This window comes from Euprymna scolopes, chromosome 46, assembly GCF_053919585.1.
Source record: "Euprymna scolopes isolate OS-2025 chromosome 46, ASM5391958v1, whole genome shotgun sequence".
Lineage (NCBI taxonomy): Eukaryota > Metazoa > Mollusca > Cephalopoda > Sepiida > Sepiolidae > Euprymna > Euprymna scolopes.
Window position 1 is genome coordinate 158,170,647 of NC_136527.1, and position 24,026 is coordinate 158,194,672.

General features: G+C 30.5%; 1 long non-coding RNA gene and 1 other non-coding gene across 2 annotated transcripts; both read right to left on the reverse strand.

Moving 5' to 3' along the window:
• Positions 1-11,366: 11,366 nt before the first annotated feature.
• On the reverse strand, positions 11,367-21,051 carry LOC145271129 (uncharacterized). The gene is made up of 2 exons (XR_013865702.1): positions 20,856-21,051; positions 11,367-13,075 (listed from the first exon to the last, which is right to left on the reverse strand). It is a non-coding gene; the product is annotated as an uncharacterized LOC145271129 (long non-coding RNA).
• LOC145271995 (U4 spliceosomal RNA) lies at positions 18,350-18,481 on the reverse strand. The gene has a single exon (XR_013866130.1). It is a non-coding gene; the product is annotated as a U4 spliceosomal RNA (small nuclear RNA).
• Positions 21,052-24,026: the final 2,975 nt, after the last annotated feature.

Below are 24,026 nucleotides of genomic sequence, written 5' to 3' on the forward strand. Positions count from 1 at the left end.
TCTGGCAGTATCCAAATAATTAGTAATTGTCTCAGTATGAAAGTCAAGGTCATATGGCATAAATCCCTTGACCATGAGATGTTAACAGGTGCTATTCAATTCCTTTCATGGAGATCTATAAGTGTAGCAAATTTGAAAAAAATCCGTGTCGGACATGGTTAGTGCCCCCCAATTTATCAATTTGACATGGAATGAGCCTATATTATTGTTTTTTTTTACTTTATTAGTTGCATAATTCCTTTTTCTATTACAGATTCTATGAATATTATGTAACATTTAAACAATATGAATGTGAATTAAGTGTTTATTTCTGTAATTTTTAAATGTTTTATAAAGTTATGTTTCTTGTTTTGTTGGCACGATTAAAATAAACAATGATATTAAAATATATCATTTTATTTTATTTATTTTATTTTTTTACAGATGTTCCTGCCTGAACGTTTTTAAAGAATTTAATGATCATCATTTTCCTTAAACATTATTCTATAGACAATTGTTGCCTTACATGGAAGACAACAAAAACGTATACACAAAAATTGAAGAAAAGTCAATATTTTAACTTTTAAACTATGAAATATCTCTCATCAATTAAACGATAAATGATACAAATTAGGGTTACTTTAAAATAAAATCAAACTCGCATTAACAACTCAATATAAATAGAATAAGTGAGTAAAGAATTCAGTATTGCTTATAACTAAGTAGTGATAATCTTGTTCTAAGATCAATTCTATTTAAATATGTATGAACAGAGTAAGAAAAAGCTACATCATTGTAAAGTGTGTGGATATTTTTGTTCTAAAAAATCGAATTTAATTAAACATATGAAAACTCATGCTGAGGGAAAGCCACATTTTTGTGAAGTGTGTGGCTATTCCTTTTCAAGAAAATCGAATTTAGTGAGACATATGAAAACACATCCTGTCGGAAAGCCACATTCATGTAAAGTCTGTGCATATTTTTCTTCTGCAAAATCGAGTTTAGTGAGACATATGAGAACTCACGCGTGGGGAAAGCCACACTTTTGTGAAGTGTGTGGATATGCTTCTTCAATAAAATGGAATTTAGTCAGACATATGAGAACTCACACTGGGGAAAGGCCACATTCTTGTGAAGTGTGTGGATCTTCTTTTTCTGAAAAATCATCGTTAAAAATGCATATGAGAACTCACACTGAGGAAAAGTCACATTCTTGCGAAGTGTGTGGATATTCCTGTTCTAAAAAATCAAAGTTAGCGAAACATGAGAACTCACACTGGGGAAAAGCCACATTCTTGTGAAGTGTGTGGATATTCCTGTTCTGGAAAATCCAAGATAGTGCGACATATGAGAACTCACACTGGGGAAAAGCCACATTCTTGTGAATTGTGTGAATATACTTCTTCTGAAAAATTAAAATTAATAAGACATATGAAAACTCACACTGGAGAAAAGCCACATTCTTGTAAAGAATGTGGACAATCTTTTTCTGAAAAATCGAATTTAGCTACACATATAAGAACGCACACTGGAGAAAAGCCTTATTCGTGTGGAGTCTGTGGATATTCTTTTCGTCAATAATCTATTTTAATGAGTCATATGAGAACTCACGCTGCCACACAGTTGTAACGTCCTGTTAGGGGGGGGGCTATTATACAATGCAATACAATGGTGTGTGTAAATATGTCCACTGGAAAATCTGGAAAAACGTGAATATATAATGTTGTAGTAAGTCTTGGTAATATGTTTACCAGAAAGAACAGTTGGAAATAAGTCATACACCATCTGCTATGACTACTAAACACCTTCAGCTACATACCTAGAAATGAGGATATTAAGCATGACATAGGTATATGGGACAAGAGAGAAAAGTGGCAACCCTAGTTTAAGTAAGCGTCCCTAATGATGCTGAGTTTACACATATACATTATACCAGTCATTATAGGAGCAAGTGGACTAATGGAAAAAGAATTTCAAAAACTATCTGGCGAATATATCCGGTGAACCAAGTGCAAGTGTGTGGATATTCTTTTTCTGCAGAGTCATATTTAGTTATTCATATGAGAACTCACACGAAAAGTCCTCGGATATAAATTGAAATCATAACAGAATCAAGTGTTCCAGGATTTCTTAAAACTTATTGTATTAAATTATATTAAATGCTACCAAATAAGAAAAAAAGCCATATCATGTGGACATTGTAGTCTATAAAATCTAGTTTAATTAACAATATGAGAACTCACACAAAAGAAGCCCTCGGATATAAATTTAAATCATAACAGGATCAAGAGTTAGTTCCAAGAGGTAGCCCGTTGATTTCTTAAAACTTACTGAAGTATTAAATGTAGCCAAATAAGATCTCAATATGACTATAAAATCTAGTTAAATTAGCCATATAAGTACTCACAGGAGTACCTTCTGATTACCTTCTTGGTATTCTCGGTCTTAGCTATCAGTATGAGTACATATCACAAGATATGAACCCGAACAAAACGTCAATGAAAATCATTAATATGAAGCTAAATAAGGAAAAATACTGCCGGGACATCGCCCAGTATAAAAAGGTCCCCAAAACACGTTTACGCACCAGGGCTTGTGAGGAAAGCTATGGTGCAACTTCTTCTCAATGCTGAGGGAGGATATATTACCACCAGCAGCAACCTGGCTAATGCATCAGAACATCTAAAAAACTGAGAAATATGCAGGAAAAAATGTCAAACATGATAAAAAAACATATGTTCACTGTCACAGCCACTAACAACACCAAGCATAGTAGCCAAGAAGCAAATGGTTGCTACCCATGAAATATCCATAATGGGATCTACAACAGATGTAATTCAAACATCCAGATCTTTACTGAACCACGTGACTCTACATCATCAAACTCTGAGTAGAGTGCAGATAGTACAACTGCCATAGTAGATGCCACGGACTACACTGAACCTAGTCTACTTTACAGAAGACAAACCCAACCAAGACTTAATAGAGGAGCATCACACCCAGGATCTTTGAATCAAAAGCTAATTATTAACCAATCAACTGAACAAGAAATAGAAGAGCTTGCAAATAAAATCGAACTGACCAAAACAATGGAGATTGAAGAGCGACTCAAATTAATCCAGATCAAAACAGGGAAGAAATTGAAAGAGTTATTGGAAAAAGTCAATCTGAGCCTGGTTAAAATATCATTGCTACATTCCACATTAATTGACATAAAACATGCTAAAGTCGGTGCAGCATAGTATATGCAAAATAAGCTAGCCACAGAACACACATTGAAAGAAAAAAGGGGAAATGAGGAAGAGAGCCAAAACTGAAACACCAAAGTGGAAGATAAAGCTTCAAAGAAAAGTAGATACTTTCAGAAAAGAAGCTCCCAAATAATTTCCTATACTGTGAACCAAACGAGATCCCCACATTTCCTAAAAACAATAAATAGAATGAAGAGAAAATATAACATTGAAGATCACCAGCTTTTAGAAAAGAAAGCAGAATATGAAACTTTAATTAATGGCTTAGCTGAACAGATCAGGGGTAAAGACAAGAAAATTAGAGCTAAACAAATCAATTGCCAGTTCGATCAAAACCACAATTAGTGTAGTTCACCACAATTCAAAACCCCTGATTAGTGAACCGAAATCTAACGAGAACCATAGTAATGCTTACACAATGTTCATATTAACATGTTTAACACATTACCTTTTGAGTGTTGACAGATGACACATGACAACAGTTTTACAAAAACACAATCATGATTTTTTATTCATCGGACCGGCCGAATGATGATGACGTCAGGAATTACAATTTGGGAATCTACATAGTTTGATGTTCTTTCTTTCGCTTCCAAAGGACTGACTTCAGCTCCAATATTTCTTTCTGAGAAGTGCAAGCCCGTGGAACTCTCTTCCACTTGCCTGTTTCCCACCTAACTACAACTTGGATGTCTTCAAGTCCAACATAAACAAATTCCTGATGAACCGCCCCCTTAAGTAAGACACTTTAATAAATCTCCAATACTAAGGATTACTACAATACTATCCCATTGATTACTGTACACACAATAACTCTTATCCCTGAATGGCTTTCGAGCCTTGATAAGTGGTGACCTCTATAAAAAAAACTCAACCCAACTCTACTGCTAACTCAACTCTTCAAATCTGCAACTCTGGACTTCTCTGATCTTACTAACTCTAGCTCCTATATTGAGAATCCCCTTTTTTGCCAATTCACGTGGCTATGGATACGTTTTTCGAAACACACTTTTTTTAATATTCCAATTCTAAAAGAATGTACAATCAATTCTTTTTACAATATAAACAATATTTATTTCTAATAGAATTTAACAATAGACTAAATTCTAACATTCCAATGCTTAACTTTGCTTATAAGTTTCGAGTCTCAGCTTATCCTAATCTCATTTTCACTTATCTAATATATTTTTATTTACATGGAAAGAGGGCAGCCTTTCCCTGTAACGATATCACTTAAGATAACTGAATTGAACTATTCACACAAAAATCTGAAAAATGCTGCCTCTACATAATATCAAAAGCTGTATATAGATGTTTTATTATTGATTGAATTTTCTTCACGCAAAAATTTAAAAATGCTACATAATTACCAATATACAATGTAATACAAATATGTACTTAATATAAATATGAACAGAAGGAAAGTTGTCCTTAAAAAGAATCTGCGGATATAAATTTATCTCGGAGAATCACGTGGTACAGAAGGACTCTGAATATCTTTGAATGACTTGAAAACAAAGTAAACCATGACGAAAGAAATATACTTATATACTACTATCAGCCGGTCACTGAGGTGTGACCGACAGACGTGTTATAGTAAATGTCTTAAAGCGGTCTCATGAAGATATGAAGATGGGCCAGTCATTAGGGTCTGTGTAGCAAGAAGAAAATCATACCTTTCTTCTCTCAAGATGATCTCATCACCCTGGTGGCATTCTGGTGGGAATCTTCATCTCTTTGTCCTCAGGGCCGCCTTTCGACTTAAAACATTTATGAAGGCATTCATGGCAGACACAAGAAAAATGACACGCGACACAATTGTAATATATATAAGGTATAACTATTTTATTTTACAAAATATATATTACAATATTACAATTAATTTTTACAATTTTAAACTGGACAATAGGCTTTTCAAAGTTAACTAACCTAACTATTATTGATGGAGGCGGTGCTCCCCCCATTTATGGAGAAACAGAATATGCGTCTTCACTTTATGGTGGCCGTGCAGGAAAGAGACAGAAAGATAGCAAGGGAATTATGGGAAGGGATTTCTTTGTATCTCCACGCTCATGGACAAATTACAACCCGTCTATGCTGCAGAGTGTCTTAGAAACAGTGGCACAAGGAAATAGTGCCACACTTATTGTGGTAGGAGTAATTGTCCTAATGAAAAAATATTTGAAATTATGTAGAATCCTTGCAACTTTAGCAAAACTTTTGTAGATAAACTATCTTATATGTAACGTGTTTTTGCCTTTTCAACTTATAAATATTTGTTATCCACATAATAAAAGAGTAAATAGAAATTTTATGAAATCTGTGGTTTTGTTTATATTTTTAATTATTGACAAGTGTTTATCAATTTATTAATATTTACATTTTCTTTACTTTATTTTTTCATGAAGTCTGAATAAAATTAACATATGAACTCCATTTAGTATTGACATCAATATCTATTTCTAATAGAATTTAACAATAGACTAAATTCTAACATTCTAGTTCTTTACTTTGCTTACTTGGTGACAGCCTTTCCCTGTAACAATATCACTTAAGATAACTGACAAAAGCTGACGTTTCTTACGGATGTTTCATTATTGATTGGTCACCAAGCTACATGAATTGCACTGACACAAAAACCTGAAAAATTCTGCCTCTACATAATATCATTTAAAATAACTGCCATCAATAAACTGACAAAAGCTGTCGTTTCATATAGATGTTTTATTATTGATTGACCAACAACATGAATTGTCTTCACACAAAAACATTAAAAATGCTGTCTCTACATAATATCATTTACCAATATACAATGTATTACAAATAATACATTTTACATAATATAAGCATGAAGAGAAGGTAAGTTGTCCTTAAAAAGAACCGACAGCTATAAATTTATCAAGAAGGACTCTGTCTGTACACAAAAACCTGAGAAATGCTGTCTCTACATATCATTTACCAATATACAATGTAATACCAATCTGTACTTCATATTCAGAGAAGGTAAGTTGCGCGTAAAAAAACTTCGAATATAAATTTATCTTGGCAAATCACGTGGTACAGAAGAACTCTGACTATCTTGGAATGACTTGAACACAATTGGTATAATTGTTTTCCTTATTACTACGTTGTGAACATGCTTTATGTGGCCTCGCAACAATTCGACCTCAACTTACAAAACTTTGCCATAAACACTTTTTCATTCCTAAACTAAACAAAAGGGGAGCATTTCACACCAAATAACTTTGTATTCCTCTCTGACAAATAAATAAATACACCAAGATTCAACACCCTAACCACGTGTTGTAACATTTTACCTGTCTTTTGTCTGTTGTTGAATTTTTTAGCCCACGTGCGCACAGAAAAACACGAATAATATTATGCAAGCAATCACAAATATTAAAAAAACACTCACAATATAAAAAGTACAATCACAAATATAAAACACAATAAAAAATATAAAAAGAATCACAAATAAAAAAAAACAATAACAAATCTAAAAAAATAGTTTAACATTTTCTTTTCACAAAAACAGTTTCCATACATCTACCTTTTGAACTGGGTGATGCTGCCCAGGCATTCCAAAGATTCACATATGAAGTCCTTCATGAACTACCCTTGGTCTATACATGCATCGCCGACATCCTGATCGGAGGCTCCACACAAGTAGAATACAGAGTCTCCCAATGTTTACAATCCTTTTGATTAAAAATCAATTATGCAAATTCAGTGTCAGTTCTTCAAAAGTGCAAGCAATTCAGGATTTTCTTCATTGCGTCAACTTTGTTATTACATTGGAGTTGTGAACTACTACCGCCAGTTCATACCCAACTGTTCACATCACCTGTCCAAACTCAGAGATTGACTCTCAGATGAAATCTCACATCTTTCCACGCATCCAAAAAATGATGTGGTGAATTTCACAAAGACATTTTACCTTGATCCCGACCCGACAGGTAAGCTCTTTCTTTCTACGGATGCTTCTGATGTAGCTGTTGGTGCCGTACTCAACCAGGTGGTAAATGGTCAAACAGGACCACTGTCTTTCTTTTCTGTTAAGCTGGGCACTACTCAGCGCAAATATAGCATTTTCGGTCTAGAACAAATCGCCATGTATTTAGCAGTAAAGTATTTTTGTTTTATCTTCGAACGGAGGCAATTCACAATTTTGACCGACAACAAACCTCTGATCGCTTACCTTACATCTTCCACCTCTAGTAAACATACACACAGAGAATTGTGACGCAATATTCTGCCGACATTCAACATTTACCAGGAAAAACGAATAATGTAGCTGACATCCTTTTCCACTTCTTTTTGACAAACATTTATTTATTTAGATGATATCGCGACTGAACACGAATGGCACACGTCACTTTATGTCGAAATCAAAAATTCTGCTGAAAAAGACTCCTATTCGTTTTTCAGAAAGCTAGTCTTGTACGATATGTCTGTTGCACACCAAGAACCCTACTTACCTCCTTCTTGCCGTAAGAAATATTTCAACACTTTCAGGACTTGACACACCCCAGCAAGCAGGCAACAGTCAAGCTTATAACAGCTCATTTTCTTTTTGACCTAGCATGAATGGTAATATACATGGATGAAGTGAGCCACGTATTTCATGCAAAACTAGAAAAGTTCATCGTCATATAAACTCTACCCCAGGCAGCTTCTATGTACCTGACGTACGTTTCTCCCATGATCACCTGGACATTGTTAGACCACTGCAACCTTCTGATGGTCATCGCTACATGTTCGCCATGGTAGACTGTTTTACACGTTGGCCATTAGCAATTTCTTTGTATGACATTTCAACAGACGCCATAGTCAACGCATTTGTAGAGAACTGGATCTCTAACTTTGGTGTACCCACCACTGTTTCTACTGACAGATGTTTCCAGTTTACATCACAAACCTCCCGAGACCTTTGCCAATCCTTAAAAATGCATTACATAGCAACAATCGCCTATCATCCTTCTGCTAACGGGATGGTAGAGAGCTTTCACCATCGACTCACAGCTGCATTACTAACTCAGACCAAACTGCATCGCTGGAGTAAACATGTGCCGCTCATGCTTTTTTCCATTTTTCTTTCCTTTTTGTTCCAGCTATCGACGGGGGGGGGGGTTATGATAGTGAATTGTTAAAACGCTCAACGTGTTTTGTGTGTATCTCGAACAATCAGACACAAAGCTATGCACGATAGCACACACATGCAAAATAAGGTCATCAGGCAGAAAACATTTGAAAACTTATTCTCCACTGAAAAAATATATAAATTTGCAACAAAAATTGTTATAAATATATTATATAACAAGGAAAAATTTCTTCAGATGAAATTAGAAAAGATTCATCAAATATTTTAAAAAGCGGTAACGGTCGAAATAAAATTAAAACCAAGTGTTGAATATTAATATTAATCTTTTTTGTTGTTTTTACAATTCTTAATGATTTTGTTATGTTTTTTACAGATAGATAAAAAAAAATTTCATGAGAAAATGACACTTTATGATTACTACAATACTATCTCATTGATTACTGTACACGCAATAACCCTTATCCCTAAGTGGCCTTCGGCCTTGATAATTGGTGATCCCATGTAAGAAAAATGTGGCAGAGTGAAAAGCAATTTATTTTACTTTCAATCTTTATATTCATGTTCTTTTTGTAAATCAACGATCTGATGTCCATCTGGCATCAATTAAAATGTAACGCTCTCATCTTGGGGAGGCTTCATGTTTTGACAACCTTCTGAGTTTGACCTTTAGTCCCGATCTGAAATGGAACAGGTATATCAAATCCATCGCCAAGCTCGCTGAAAAAATGGTTAGATCCTTCTACCACTCCGGTAGATCTCTCACACCTGATGCAATTCTCTACCTATATAAAAGCCAAATACATCCAATGATGGAGTGCTGTTGCCACATCTAGGCAGGAGCTGCTAGAAGCAGCTTATCCTGCCTTGACAGAGTTCAAAATAGACTTCGTAGCTTAGTAGGGGATGCCCTTTTCTCTTCCTGCAACCTCTTTCCAACAGAATAAACATTGCAAGGCTTTCTCTGCTTTATCGTTATTTTCATGGCAAGTGATAATGTGAGCTTCAATCTATAGTCTCCCCTCACCAAACTTTCACAAAAACACTTGTCTAGCCAAAACCATTATCAATAATTTCCACCCTTTTTATCTGTGCTTAAACCTAAATGTACATTCCATGAATAAAGCTTCTTTCTTAGAACTGCACGCCTGTGGAACTCCCTTCCGATTGCCTGCTTTCCAGCTGACTACAATCTGATTGTTTTCACGTCCAACGTAAACAAGTTCTTTAACATTATTTCAGTTACTAATCAGAGAAATAATGTTTGAAACGACCTGAATTACTTCCCTTGTTCTCATTTCAGTTTTTCCTCTAAGAAAGGTGATCTCTAATGTGACATGTTCGACTGTACATATTAGTAGGCCATGTGACAGGTAAGACTATGCGGTAATCTCTAATTCTTTTCTGTTTTGTTAGTATAGAACCTCTGAAAAAATTGTTATAAATATATTTTATAACAAGTAAAAGATTTCTTCAGATGAAATTAGAAATCTAATGTGACATGTTCGACTGTGGTTCACCAGATATATGTCATACAAATATCCATAGTACTTTATCATTTTATTTCTCTCAGCTCTGTTAAGGTCAGCATCAGTATGGGAGGCTTACTCCAACTTGAGTTGCTACTTTCTCCTTCTTATCCCATATCAATATGTCCGGCTTAATATCCATGTTTTCTAAGTATGTAGATGTAGACATTTTGTAGTCATAGTGGACGATGTATGACTTATTTCCAACTTTTCTTTCTGGTACATGTTCACAAGATTTGCTACAACATTGGATATTCAAGTTTTCACAGATTTTTCAGTGGAGTTATTTACATTGAGTCGCATTGTATAATAGCCGTCCCAAAATAGGACTTTACAAATGGATGTCAGATGGTTCACACTCTCTACTTCTGTGTAGCAAAACCAGCAAATGTGTTTGCTGAGTTCTCGTGTGTTTCATTAAATTTGATTTGTCAGAACCAGAATAATTATACACGTCAGAACAATGTGGATTTTTACTTAAAAATTTAACTTCTATATATTTTAAGAGATTGAGGGGCTCCGTCCTGGAGCTAACACTTGATTCTGTTATATTTTCTGATTTAAATTTATATCCAAGGGCCCTTTAAGAATGGATAGTTCTCCTCTTTAACCATTGTGAGTTCTCATATGTATTACTAAGCCTGATTTTTGAGAAAAAGAATAACCACACACTTCACAAGTATATGGCTTTTCCCCAGTGTGAGTTCTCATGTGTATTACTAACCTTGATTTTTCAGAACAAGAATATCTACACACTTCACAAGAATATGGCTTTTCCCCAGTATGTGTTCTCATATGTACGATTAAGCGTGATTTTGTAGAAAAAGAATATCCACACACTTCACAAATATGTGGCTTTTCCCCTGTGTAAGTTCTCATATGTTTCACCAAGTCTGATTTTTGATAAAAAGAATAACCACACACTTCACAAGTATATGGCTTTTCACCAGTGTGAGTTCTATTATGTATTACTAACCTTGATTTTTGAGAACAAGAATATCCACACACTTCACAAGAATATGGCTTTTCCCCAGTGTGAATTCTCATATGTTGCACTAACCTTGATTTTTCAGAACAAGAATATCCACACACTTCACAATTATGTGGCTTTTCCCCAGTGTGAGTTCTCATATGTTTCACTAAATTTGATTTGTCAAAACAAGAGTACCTACATACTTTACAATTATGTGGCTTTTCCCCAGTATGAGTTATCTTATGTGTGACTAAATTTGATTTTCGAGAAAAAGAATATCCACAAGAATGTGGCTTTTCCCCAGTGTGAGTTCTCATATGTATCACTAAGGCGGATTTTTGAGAAAACAAATGTCCGCACACTTCACAAGTATATGGCTTTTCCCCAGTGTGAGTACATGTGTCACTAAATTTGATTTGTTAGAAAAGGAGTACCTACATACTTCACAATTATATGGCTTTTCCCCAGTGTGAATTCGCATATGTTTTACTAAATTTGATTTCTTAGAACAGGAATAATTGCACAATTCACAATAATTTTCCATAGTGTTAATTCTTACTTTTGTCATTAACGTTTATTTATAAAAACAGGAATACCCTCACATTCACAATAATGTGACCTTTCTCAAGTTTGAATCATGATTAAATGTTGGACATAAGTTTATGCTTTAGAACAAGAATATCAACAACTTTTACAAGAACATTTCTTTTACCCAGTGTTAGTATTTATATGTTTACTCAAGCGTATTTTGCAAAACAATTAAATCTACTTACTTCAAATAAGTGTCACATTTTTCTACTGTGACTTCAACAATGTTATACACACATTGCAGGAACATTGATTTTATCTTTGTTATTGAAATTTCCTTATTAATTTGTTCAAGTTCAAGATAAGTAGATAATATTAGATACACACAAGCTCATATATTTTTACCGTATGATCTTTGCAAATTTCTACATCAAAGAATAAAGCATTTATAAGTTGTTACTTTTCTTTATAAGAAATTTTTCTTAGAGCTGTAAAATTATTGTTTTCTTAAAACCACATAGTTTTCTTTCAACAAAAAAATTTTTAGTGTTATATTTTCGGGATATGTAAAAAATATTGTCTTCTTAAAGCCACATACTTTTTTCTACAAAATTTTTCTTAGTTCTATAGCTTCGGGTGCTGTAAAAATAGTGTCTTTTTTAAGTCACACACTTTTCTTTCTACAAAATATTTCTTAGTGCTATAGTTTCGGATGCTGTAAAAATATTGTCTTCTCAAAGCCACATACTTTGCTTTATATAAAACTTTTCTTGGTGCTATAGTTCCGGTTTCTGTAAAAAATATTGTCTTCTTAAAGTCACATACTTTTCTTTCTACAAAAGTTTTCTTAGTGCTATAGTTTCGGGTGCTGTAAAAATATTGCCTTTTTTAAGCCACATACTTTTCTTTCTACAAAATATTTCTTAGTTTTATAGTTTCGGATGCTGTAAAAATATTGTCTTCTTAATATCACATACTTTTCTTTATACAATATTTTTCTTAGTTTTATATTTTCGGGTGCTGTAAAAATATTGTCTTCTTAAAATCACATACTTTTCTTTATACAATATTTTTCTTAGTTTTATATTTTCGGGTGCTGTAAAAATATTGTCTTCTTAAAATCACATACTTGTCTTTATACAATATTTTTCTTAGTTTTATATTTTCGGGTGCTGTAAAAATATTGTCTTCTTAAAATCACATACTTGTCTTTATACAATATTTTTCTTAGTTTTATATTTTCGGGTGCTGTAAAAATATTGTCTTCTTAAAATCACATACTTGTCTTTATACAATATTTTTCTAAGTTTTATATTTTCGGGTGCTGTAAAAATATTGTCTTCTTAAAATCACATACTTGTCTTTATACAATATTTTTCTTAGTTTTATATTTTCGGGTGCTGTAAAAATATTGTCTTCTTAAAATCACATACTTGTCTTTATACAATATTTTTCTTAGTTTTATAGTTTCAGGTGCTGTAAAAAAACATTGTCTTCTTAAAATCTTATTACCTTTTGTTCAACAAAAATATCTTTTAGATGTGTTATGTTTTCACCACTGCTCCACAAAATTTATCAAATATTATTGTCCAGTCAAGTATAATAAATCTTCCACCAGACGCCGTTGTAGTAATATGAAGTAATAATTGTTCATAGGATAATGTTTAGGAAAATGACACTCCATTAAAATTGAATAATAGCATCCAATCAGGAACATCTGTAAAATTAAATGAAATTCAATATTTTAATATTTAACGACAAACACTAGTATTAATGATATATGGTGTACCTATTATATGTAGATTATTCTTATGAATTCAACTTTTTATTTTTTTTCTAGTGTAGCGATCATTTGTAAATTATTGTCGAACAATGATTTGATAAACTTATAATAAGTTTACCCACCTCGAAGTGCATATTTCTAATAACCTGACAAAATGTACTGGACTTATTATGTGTAAATCATTTTTATAAATCCAATTTTTTATATTTTATTTGTTGTACCTAGTAAATTAAATTTGTAATATTTTATCTAGTGTAATTATTATATGTACATTTTTTATAAATGCAATTTTTTATATTTTATTTGTTGTACCTATCATTTGTAGATTATTCAAGTCAATTAAATTGTGATATTTTATCTAGTGTAATAATTATATGTACATTATTTGCATAAATCCAATTTTTGATATTTGCTTTATTGTACCTATCATTAGTACATTATTCTAGTAAATTTATAAATAAGAGGAGAAACACACACACGTATATATATATATATATATATATATATATTATATATATATATATATATATATATATATACGCTGACGAGAGGTAAAAACCTCGAAACACGCGTGTACGTAGATTACTGTTTTAAAAATAATAAATAAATAAAACTGTTATATACGTCCAAATTAAAAAAGGGCGACTTTCTAAGTAAATAAAAAAATGAGCTCTGAGGCGGAGCCAATATTAACCGTATGTATCGCTTGAAAAAAAAAACAACAATAACAAAATCTCTCTCTCTCTCTCATATATATATATATATATATATATATATATATATATATATATATATATATATTTCATTTACCCACATAAATTAATATAGGAAAGTATAAATTTATGCATAGATTTTAAGTATTTACATCAACGGTGCTCAATACGTAGCGCTAGTTAGTAAGTTATAAAGCTACACTGAATATTCCACGTTTCATCCACTCTAGGATTCTTCAGGCTTATGCGAGAATTTTGTGGTTTTCTCGTGTTTTTATAGACGCACAAATACACGAAATGATGACGTAATATGTGTACTACTGACATTTTACACATCGCCGTGGAGATACCTAAAGTCAATTATTATTATTTTAGAGCCAAACTATGCTGTGTTAGATTGTAAAGACTTACGAATATTGTTTTCTACATTAAGTAATTGCTAATTGATGATAATTGATCAGTTTATGTAAACTTTATAAAAGAAAATGACGCATATTTTAAAATATTACATATTGGATTAAACATAAAGATTAAAACGAAATTCTCCAACGAGGTTGTTTTTTTTTGTGTGTGTTTTTAACTTAAAACAATGAAAAACAACAAAAAATAGTTTTCGTGATCAGATGTATTAACAAAAAGCTTAATTCGATCAACTTTGAATTAACTTATTATTTTCTCAGAAATCACACAAGTTTTACAAAAATAATCATATTTTTAACAAAATCTAAATATCACATTGAATAAAATAATTTAAATATATTTTTTTAATCATACTATTATTATCATATTTTATTGGATTGCAAAAAAAAAATAAATGAATAAATAAACTTATTTTAATGTTAAGATTATATTAAAATTTATAGATTAGATTTTTTAGTAAAACAAAAAAGAAAAGATACAAACTTACGTATATTTCTAGGAATTCAATACGAAAAACATCGGGATGAATTCGTTTTTCTTTTGTGTTCAAAACACAAAAAATCTTTTTTGTTTTTTAAAGATTTCTTTAGTAAATTGATACAACTTTTTGTTTTGTGTGTTGGTTCAAAACGCGATTTAAACGTGAAATTATTTAAATAGAAAATCAACTGCTAAAGAACAAAGAACTTCAGGTCATCGTAATAATACAGTGTAATCATTATTTCGTTCCTCGTGTAGAAAATGTCTGTTTATTTGTTAAATGTGCCGATTTGTTTCCCTATCAAGTTTAGATTGTATTTGTCAATGTTTGGGATTTCTTTATAAAATGTATTTTCTTTTTTGTATGTCTCATTTATTAAAATAAATAAGATACATGAAGATTTAAAAAATCAGGTTTATTTTTTATTTATTTATTTTTTTAGAAGACTGAACATTTCATTAATAATTAAATTAGTCAAACTACTGTTAACATCCAAGATGAGAACTGTAGTCAAAATAATCGGCAGATTTGCCGTTTAGTTGTACAAATAGCCTCGAACCATATAATCACTAAAAGGGACTCTTAAAGGTCAACACCGGTATCGAGCAGAAGTTTGTTTACATGTTTCACAAAGTTTAAATGGTTAAAATATAATCACGTAATTATTGAAAATGTGATCATGTGATTAAAATTTAATTTTTTTAACCACGGTCTTTAACAAATTAAAAAAATCATGAAAGATGAAGTTTTAAAATGATTAAACTTGTTTTATTTTATAATTTAAAATGAAAAACATTGAACAACAAAAATAACATTTTCAGTACTTATGTATTGTTGGTATTGTGCTGAAATGATAATGCTATTTTATTGAAAGCCATTTTTAACATGGGGAGGGTGTTTTGTAACTATTCTGTGCTTCCACCTTACAATTAAAAAAGAAAAAAGATATTGTAAAACTTTAATTTAACCTGAAAAACTATTTAAAAATAGCGCGGTACCAAAAATGCATAAGCACCAAATTTTGGTTTAATTTTACAATAGATATTTTTCTCGGGTGCATATGACGGCAGATAGTACTGCGTTATTTTTATATAGTTTTTATTTTTTCAGTTTAAATTCAAGTTTCAAGATTTTTTTTAAAAGTTGTAATGTGGAAGCATAAATTAGTTACAAAACAGAAAACACCCTCACCTCCTCATATTAAGAATGGTTTTCAAAATAATAACGTTATTATTTCAGCACGGCACCAAAAATACATAAGTATCCAAAATTTCATTTTTATTGCTCAATGTTTTTTCATTTTAAATTATAAAATAAAATGGGAACTTGTATCGTTTAATAAAGACATTAAAAATGAAATTATCGAAAAAAAAAAGGTTATATTGTACGTATCTATTATGGAATGAAGTTCTCTGGAAAAACTTTCACTTAATTTGGTCAAGTAGTTTTTTTTTGTTTATTTTTTTACAGCGAAAAAAAAAACAATTTGTTATGAAACCAATCAAAAGGTAGCCATGTTTCGATTTCTAAAAAGAAAATCTACTATTTAAGATGGGAATGGTGGTGTCGGTGATTTAAATTGAGTTATCTCCCCATGGTGTGTTCTAAAAATCCAAACACGGCTATCTTCAGTTCACGCTCATAAAACGTGTTTTTCCGCTGTAAAAAAAAATTACAAGAATAAATAACTACTCCATCAAATAAGTGAATTTTTTTTTTTAGAGAACTTTAGTCCAAAACGGATACGTACAATATAACCTTTTTTTTCGATATTTTCATTTTTTAATGTCTTCATTAAACTGTAGAAATATCAATGAAACATAGTTAATCATTGTAAATCTTCATCTTGGATTTAAAATTAACCATGTTCTTTAACAGAACATGGTTAATTTTAAATCAAATTTTAATCACATTTTCAATAATTATGTGATTACATTTTATCTTTAAGAGTTCCTTTTTGGTGATTACTAGGTTCGAACAGGTAAAAAAAACTTCATGAAGCATTTCTCTTGCTACTGTTTTCGGGTATACTTACAACGAATAAGCACCCCAACCTCCCCATGTTAAGAACGGTCCTCGGAATAAACACCCATAACCTTCCCATGTTAAGAATGGCTTTCGGATTAGACACCCACAACCTTTTCAGCATACCCGAAAACCATCATCGAGGTTGTCGATAATATAACATATTTCTTGGTTTTGGTAGGACGGTTATTTTAGGCGAACAACCACGCTGATAATTAATGTACCTATTTACAATGCCTCCCCCACGGGACAGAGTTAGACACCAGGGTCGTTTTTTTAACGTGGAGAAAAGGTACAAAAATAAAAATTGTCTCAGTCGTGAAAGATTTTTCCTATACTGAAAGAGAATGAGAAATGGAAATGCCGCATCTGAAGACAAGATACTACACATTGATCTTGGCCAAAAGGCCAAAAACGATATACAATATGCTTTTAAAAATAATATTTGTGACGATAGAAGGAAAACGCATATATAAACTGCATGCACACATTAATATGGTTTATTATTTTTAATGCAATAAGAAAAAAAGGTACTTGTACAGTTTAGTCAAAACATTAAAAAAAATGAAAATATCGAAAAAGGTTATATTGCACGTATCGGTTATGGAACGAAGTTCTCTGAAAAACAATTTCACTTAATTTCATCTAGTAGCTTTTTTTACAGCGAAAAAAACAATTTGCTATGATACTGAGCGTCCGAGCAAAAGGTTCGATTTTTAGGAAGAAAAGCTAGAATTAAAGATGGAGAGGGGGTATCGGCGCTTTGCATGGAGTTATCTCCCCGTGGTGTGTTCAGCAAATTTCACAATTGCTGACTTAAGAACGTGTTTTTCTGCTGTAAAAAAAAACTACGCGATCAAATGAAAGTAAATTTTTTTCGAAGATCTTCAGTCCAAAACAAATACATAAATTTGACCTTTTTTGGATATTTTCATTTTTTAATGTCTTAACTAAACTGTACAAGTATCGAAACAAAATACCAACTTTTACTTTGCTAATGCTCTTTCAAAAACAAATCAAAATAATTTTTATGTGTAATTATTTTATTCACTAGATTAATGTATAAAGATTTTTGTAAAAAAAACTTTTTCAATTTAATTTTTAGAAAAAATCTAATATATCCTGTGCATAGATGAGTTTATGGCGCGCGCACGCGGGTAAAAAGATGGGCGCCAAAGAATACAATGCATAACACAATTTTTTATATTTCGATAACTACTTAACTTATTTCCGCAAATTTTCAATGCGATTTTTTTATTCAGATAGTCGAAAACCTATAACAGTTGTCATTTAAAAGAAAACTGTGGAGGTGGACCTAATTTGAAAATTTACCAAAACATAAAATGAAGATTAAAAAAAAAAACATATACAAGATAAAAATGGGGGGGTTATTAAATGAAAAAGGGTACAATAAAAAATGACATAAAACGAAAAAAATAAAATGCCAAAAAAAAAGACAAAAAAATCTACACATTAAAAAGGAAAGCATCGAAAAAAAGCCTAGTACTCCCGAAGAAGGAGGTAAGGCATGGGATTTAAATATTGTCTGTTTTTATTTTCGATTTTACACCTCCTTAGAGGTGTCCAGAAATTGCGGTTGGCACTGGGTGCCATCACGGGGTATTGGGAATAGTTTTCAACTAGCAATAACAACGCCTCGGAAAATCCTCATTGGCTATTGTATCGCCGCTGTGCAAGAACAACGAAATGATCGTCTCCAACGAAATACATAGCACAGACGCATTACAACCTTAGCGATCCCAAGTTTTCCTTTTCATGTATTAATTAAATCATAGTATTATACAAAACTATTTTAAGCTAATATTATCAGTCAGAAGAGTATTATGTATCATTTAATAAATATATTTTATTCATTTATGCATGTAAAATAGTTTAAAACAGCCTTTGTTTATAAAAAGTGCACGATTAAATACAGTTGTTTGCCCTTGACGCGCTAAAATCTTAAATATTTATTATTATTTGTCGTGTCTTTGAACGATATTGTTCTTTAATTGTTGAAACGTGATAGCAAAAATACTTAATTTTTATTTTATTTTATTTATTTATTAAGAGAATAAACAACGCTGGGTTACATTGTAAAAGATTTACAAATATATTTTTCTACTGATAATTAATGATGGCCAATAACTATTTAATTATTTTATGTAAACTTTATAAAAGAAAGTGATACCCATTCAAAAATCTTAAATAAGGGATACAACATACAAAATCAAACGAAATTCTCTAGCGACATAATAGGTAAGTGTAGACAGAAAAAAAGATTTTTTTTTATGTTAAAAAAATTAGGGACTTGGGCACTTATGTTACCAGGCTAAAATAACAACCTTATTATTCAGAAAGCCATTCTTAACATGGAAAGAGGAAAGTGTTTTGCAACTATTCTGTACTTCCACCTAATAATTTAATAACATCTCGCAAAATTCGAATTTAACTTAAAAATCAGATTTTAAAAAATAGAACAGAAACATAAGTGAATAATCATTTAACAATTAAATACAAGAAAATTAGTTTTATTTATTTATTTTTATTTTTATTTTTTTTCGAATTGAATTATTTTGTTTATGGGTCTCAGAAATCACACAAGTATTTCCTTTTTAAGAATAGATGCAACATAATAAACTCTTCTATCCACCGTCTGTTTCCCACCTGGCTACAACTTGGGTGTCTTCCAATTCAACATAAACAAATTCCTGACGAACCGCCCCTTTAAGTAAACACTCTATCAAATCTCCAATACTAATGATTACTACAACACTATCTCATTGATTACTGTACATGCAATAACCCTAATCCCCGAGTGACCTCCGGGCCTTGATAAGTGGTGACCGCTATGTAAAAAAAAAGTTTTGTATTACTCTACACATAGATTCGAAAAAGTTGTCAAAAAACAAATATATTACAAATAAATGTTAATAAAGGCAAAATAAGTTACTTTTCTACCTAAATGGATAATTTTCTAGTGTTTTTGGTACTGGTCACGATAAGAGTTCCCTGCCGAACACCCTAAAAAACAATGACTTCTCCCCACGCATGCGCAAATGACATGTTTTAGTTGCCATAGTAACTAAAACATGTCATTTTACGGAATTAGCTAACCGGGGTCGATAACTATTGTTGTAATGAAAAAAAAAGTTTCATTCAACACACAAAACTAAAAACACATTTAAAATAGAAAATGCTATTTAAAAAAGAAAAGAAAAAGTCGATAAAAGTGACAGAAACAGTAAAAAAAGTCGATAAGAGTGATTAAAAGTGAGATATTATTAATAAATGTGTAGTAATGTTTTTTATTTCAATATTCATAAACAGTAAAACAAAGTCGATAAAAATTCATGATCGTTTTGTTACTATGGCAACTAAAACATGGCCTTTGCGCATGCGTGGCGAGAAGTCATTGTTTTTTTAGGGTGTTCGGCAGGGAACTCTTATCGCGACCAGTACCGTGTTTTTATTTAATGTAACATGTTTATTCAGCTCGAAAAACATACAGTGTTTACCGATGTATTGGAAAATTTAAAATTGCGCCCGACTCTCTTTCACACGGTAAGTTTGAGAAAAGGACTTAAAAATTAAAAAAAAAATAGACAAAATACTGTTAGAAATTCGCTCAATATATGTTACCGTGACATAGACTGGCATATATTCGGCGGGTTTTTAACAGTATTTTGTATATTTTAAAAACTTTTTAACTCCTTTTCTCAAACTTACCATGTGAAAGAGAGAGTCGGGAACCATTTTAAATTTTACAAGACATCGGTAAACACTATGTTTTCGAGCTGAATAAACATGTTAAATTAAATAAAAACACTAGAAAATATATCCATTTCGGTAGAAATGTAACTTATCTTGCCTTTGATAACATTTATTTGTTATATATTTGCTGTTTGATAACTTTTTCGAATCTATGCGTACAGTAATACAAATCCAAAAAAACAACACTTATCTTTTATCCCAGGAATTAAAAATAAATGAAAAAAATAAACATAATTTAATATTTAAGGTTATTAAAGAAATCGGATTAGAAACGTAAACAAAAAACATTTAAAAAGCTCACCTTTCATTTCAATACGAAAAAAGAAATCGGGTTGAATTCTTTGTTCTTTTGTGTTCAAAACAGAAAATGTGTTAGGATTTCTTTAGTAAATTGATACAACTTTTGTTTTGTGTGTTCAATTCATTACGAAATAAAATATATGGAAATATTAAAGAATCAAAATTAAAAGATGAAAAAAAAAATGATTTAAACGTGAAATTATTTAAAAATAAAATCAACTGTTAAAGAACAATGAATTTAGGTCATCAAAACACGGTGTAATTATTATTTCGTTCCTCGCGTAACTCTTTTGAGAATTATCTCCCTTTGATTTCAACATTACATTGTTCTTATGCTGATGCTAACCGTCGTTCGATTAATCATAAAAATAAAACGTAAAGCTGATTTTTATATCTTCCTATTTTTTATTTATTAATAATTTATTACGAAATAAGAAATTTACAAAAGAAGTCCAAACGTTCACAAATATGATCTAAATTTGATAGGAAAACAATTTGGCACACTTAAATAATGAACGGACATTTTTACACGAGGAACGAAATAATGATTACACCGTAATACGATGACCTTAAATTCTTTGCTCTTGAGCAATTGGTTTCCTCTTTAAATAATTTCATGTTTAAATTGTGTTTTTCGTCTTTTAATTTTGATTCTTTTATATTTTCATATATTTTATTTCTTAACGAATTGGACACACAAAACAAAAGTTGTATCAATTTACTAAAGAAATCCTAACAAACAAAAACAGATTTTCTGTTTTGAACACACAAAAAAAAGAAAAACAAAACGAATTCATCCCGATTGTTTTTTGTATTGAATTCCTTGAATGAAAGGTAAGTTCCCTTGTTGTTGTTGTTTTTTTTTCTCATTTTAAAAACAGTTATTCAATAACTTAAAAAAATAATCTTTAATATTAAATTAAGTTTCTTTTTATTGCAATCCAATAAAAAAAAAATATTGTTTCAGTCATGATTTATAACAGACATGAATAAAAATAAATAAATATTGTCACTGTTTTACAATTTGTCATTGTGCAGAGGAAGACGACTCTCGTTTACTAAGAGATTCGTCAATTTTTTCATCTCATAACTGAGGATATTTTTTTTATTAAATCAAAACATTAAAAAAAAGAAACCTGCAACGAATTCTTTTTAATGTAACAAAGTTGACAACATTAATAAAACAAAATATAGTCTTTCGCGACAAATAAGAGAAAACCAATAAACAAACGATATTTTTATTAGATGAAAACGTTTTAAAAATTACCTGCGGCAACGTTGTTTTTTTTTTTTTTATTAAAAATTAAATGTTAGGGTAAGTTCTTTTTAGAAATTAGTTTTTAACCTTAAAAAATTCAAAGAATGAAACTTTAATAAAAAAAAAGGGTGAAACTTTTTAAGCTGCGGCGACTTTTTGTTTTACTGTAACAAAGTTTATAATAATAATAATAATAATAATAATAATGATAATAATAATAATAATAATAATAATGATAATAATATTAATAATAATAATAATAATAATGATAATAATATTAATAATAATAATAATAATAATAATGATAATAATATTAATAATAATAATAATAATAATAATGATAATAATATTAATAATAATATTAATAATAATAATGATAATATTAATAATAATAATAATAGTAGTAACAACAACACCAACATTTTTAAAAATGAAAATGCGACGAGAGTTGTAAAGAAATTGTAAACAAAGTTTATAACATTAAAAATACAAAAGGAAGCTGCAGCAACATTTTCTACATTTTTCACGACAATTTTTTTATATAAAGTAAATGTTGTGGTAAGGTGTGGATAAATGTGCACTGGTTGTCCAGCCTCTAAAAGGTATTTATTCGGAAAGCCGTTCTTAATATGGAGAGGTTGAAGGGTGTTCATTTTGAAAGACATTTCCCTGTAATCAACTTCTTTAAGGTAAGTCTCCAGATGGTTCCTCAATGTATGGGGGGGTGTTTATTCCGAAAGCTATTCTTAACATAGGGAGGTTGGGAGGTGTTAATTTTGAAAAACATTTTCTTATTTTCAACCTCCCCATAATCAACTTCTTTAAGGTAAGTCTTCAGTTGGTCTACCAGTGCACTTGTTTTTTTAAACATTAGTTTTAGTTGTGATGTTAAAGTCTTTAACATCGTGAAAATTCGACGAAAGGAAATTTTTTTTTGTACAAAACTTTTTAATAAACAGGAAAATTCTGATAAAAAGGCTATTATTTATTTTTGTTTGTTTTACTGAACAAAACTTGTAATATTTTAATAACACCAGCATCTAGTTTTTAACAAATTGCATTTTTTTTTATAATAATTAATTGCTCTACAACTATCGTCGCTTTTTCAGGTTTTGTAATGTTAAAAACTACATGTTGGTGCTATTAACATTATAAGCTTTGTTACAATTAAAAAAAAAGTTGTTACAGCTTTAAAAGTTTCTTTCTTGTTTTATTAAAGAGTTTTATTATTTGTTTTTTAAAGGTTAAAGACTAACGTTTTAAAGATCTTACCATAACATTTATTTTTTAATTTAAAAAATCTAGAAAAATGCAGCTTTTCCAAAAAAATTTCATCTAATGAAAATATTGTTGGTTTTAGCGTCGTAAATTATGATATGAAAATAGAAACGATTCTCTTATATTTTGTATTATTAATGTTATCAACTTTGTTATGTAAAAGAATTGTTGCAGCTTCATCTTTTTACTGTTTGGGTTCAATAAAAAATATCGTTAAATAAAGCGTCGTAAATTATGAGATAAAAAACGAATCTCGTAGAAAATAAAAGTCGTCTTCCTCTGCAAAATGACAATTAGTAAAACCACGCCAAAGTATGAATCTTTGATTAAAAAGAAAAAAAATCCTCTTAAAATATATTATTTAATCTGAAAGTAAGATTTTTGTTAAAATCATAACTATTTTAGTAAAAGAAATGCTATTTATGATATAAAAAATTTATACCATTAGCTATAATTTAATTCGATGTTGGTCAAATTTTTGAAAACTAAGCACAAAAACATTTTTTTCGATATTTAATTGTTTTTACATTTTATTTTTCCATTTTCACTCAACTATTATGTCGCTAGAGATTTTCGTTTGCTAGTTGAATTGGAAATACTTTAGTTTATAAAAATTACATATAATGAGCACCAATT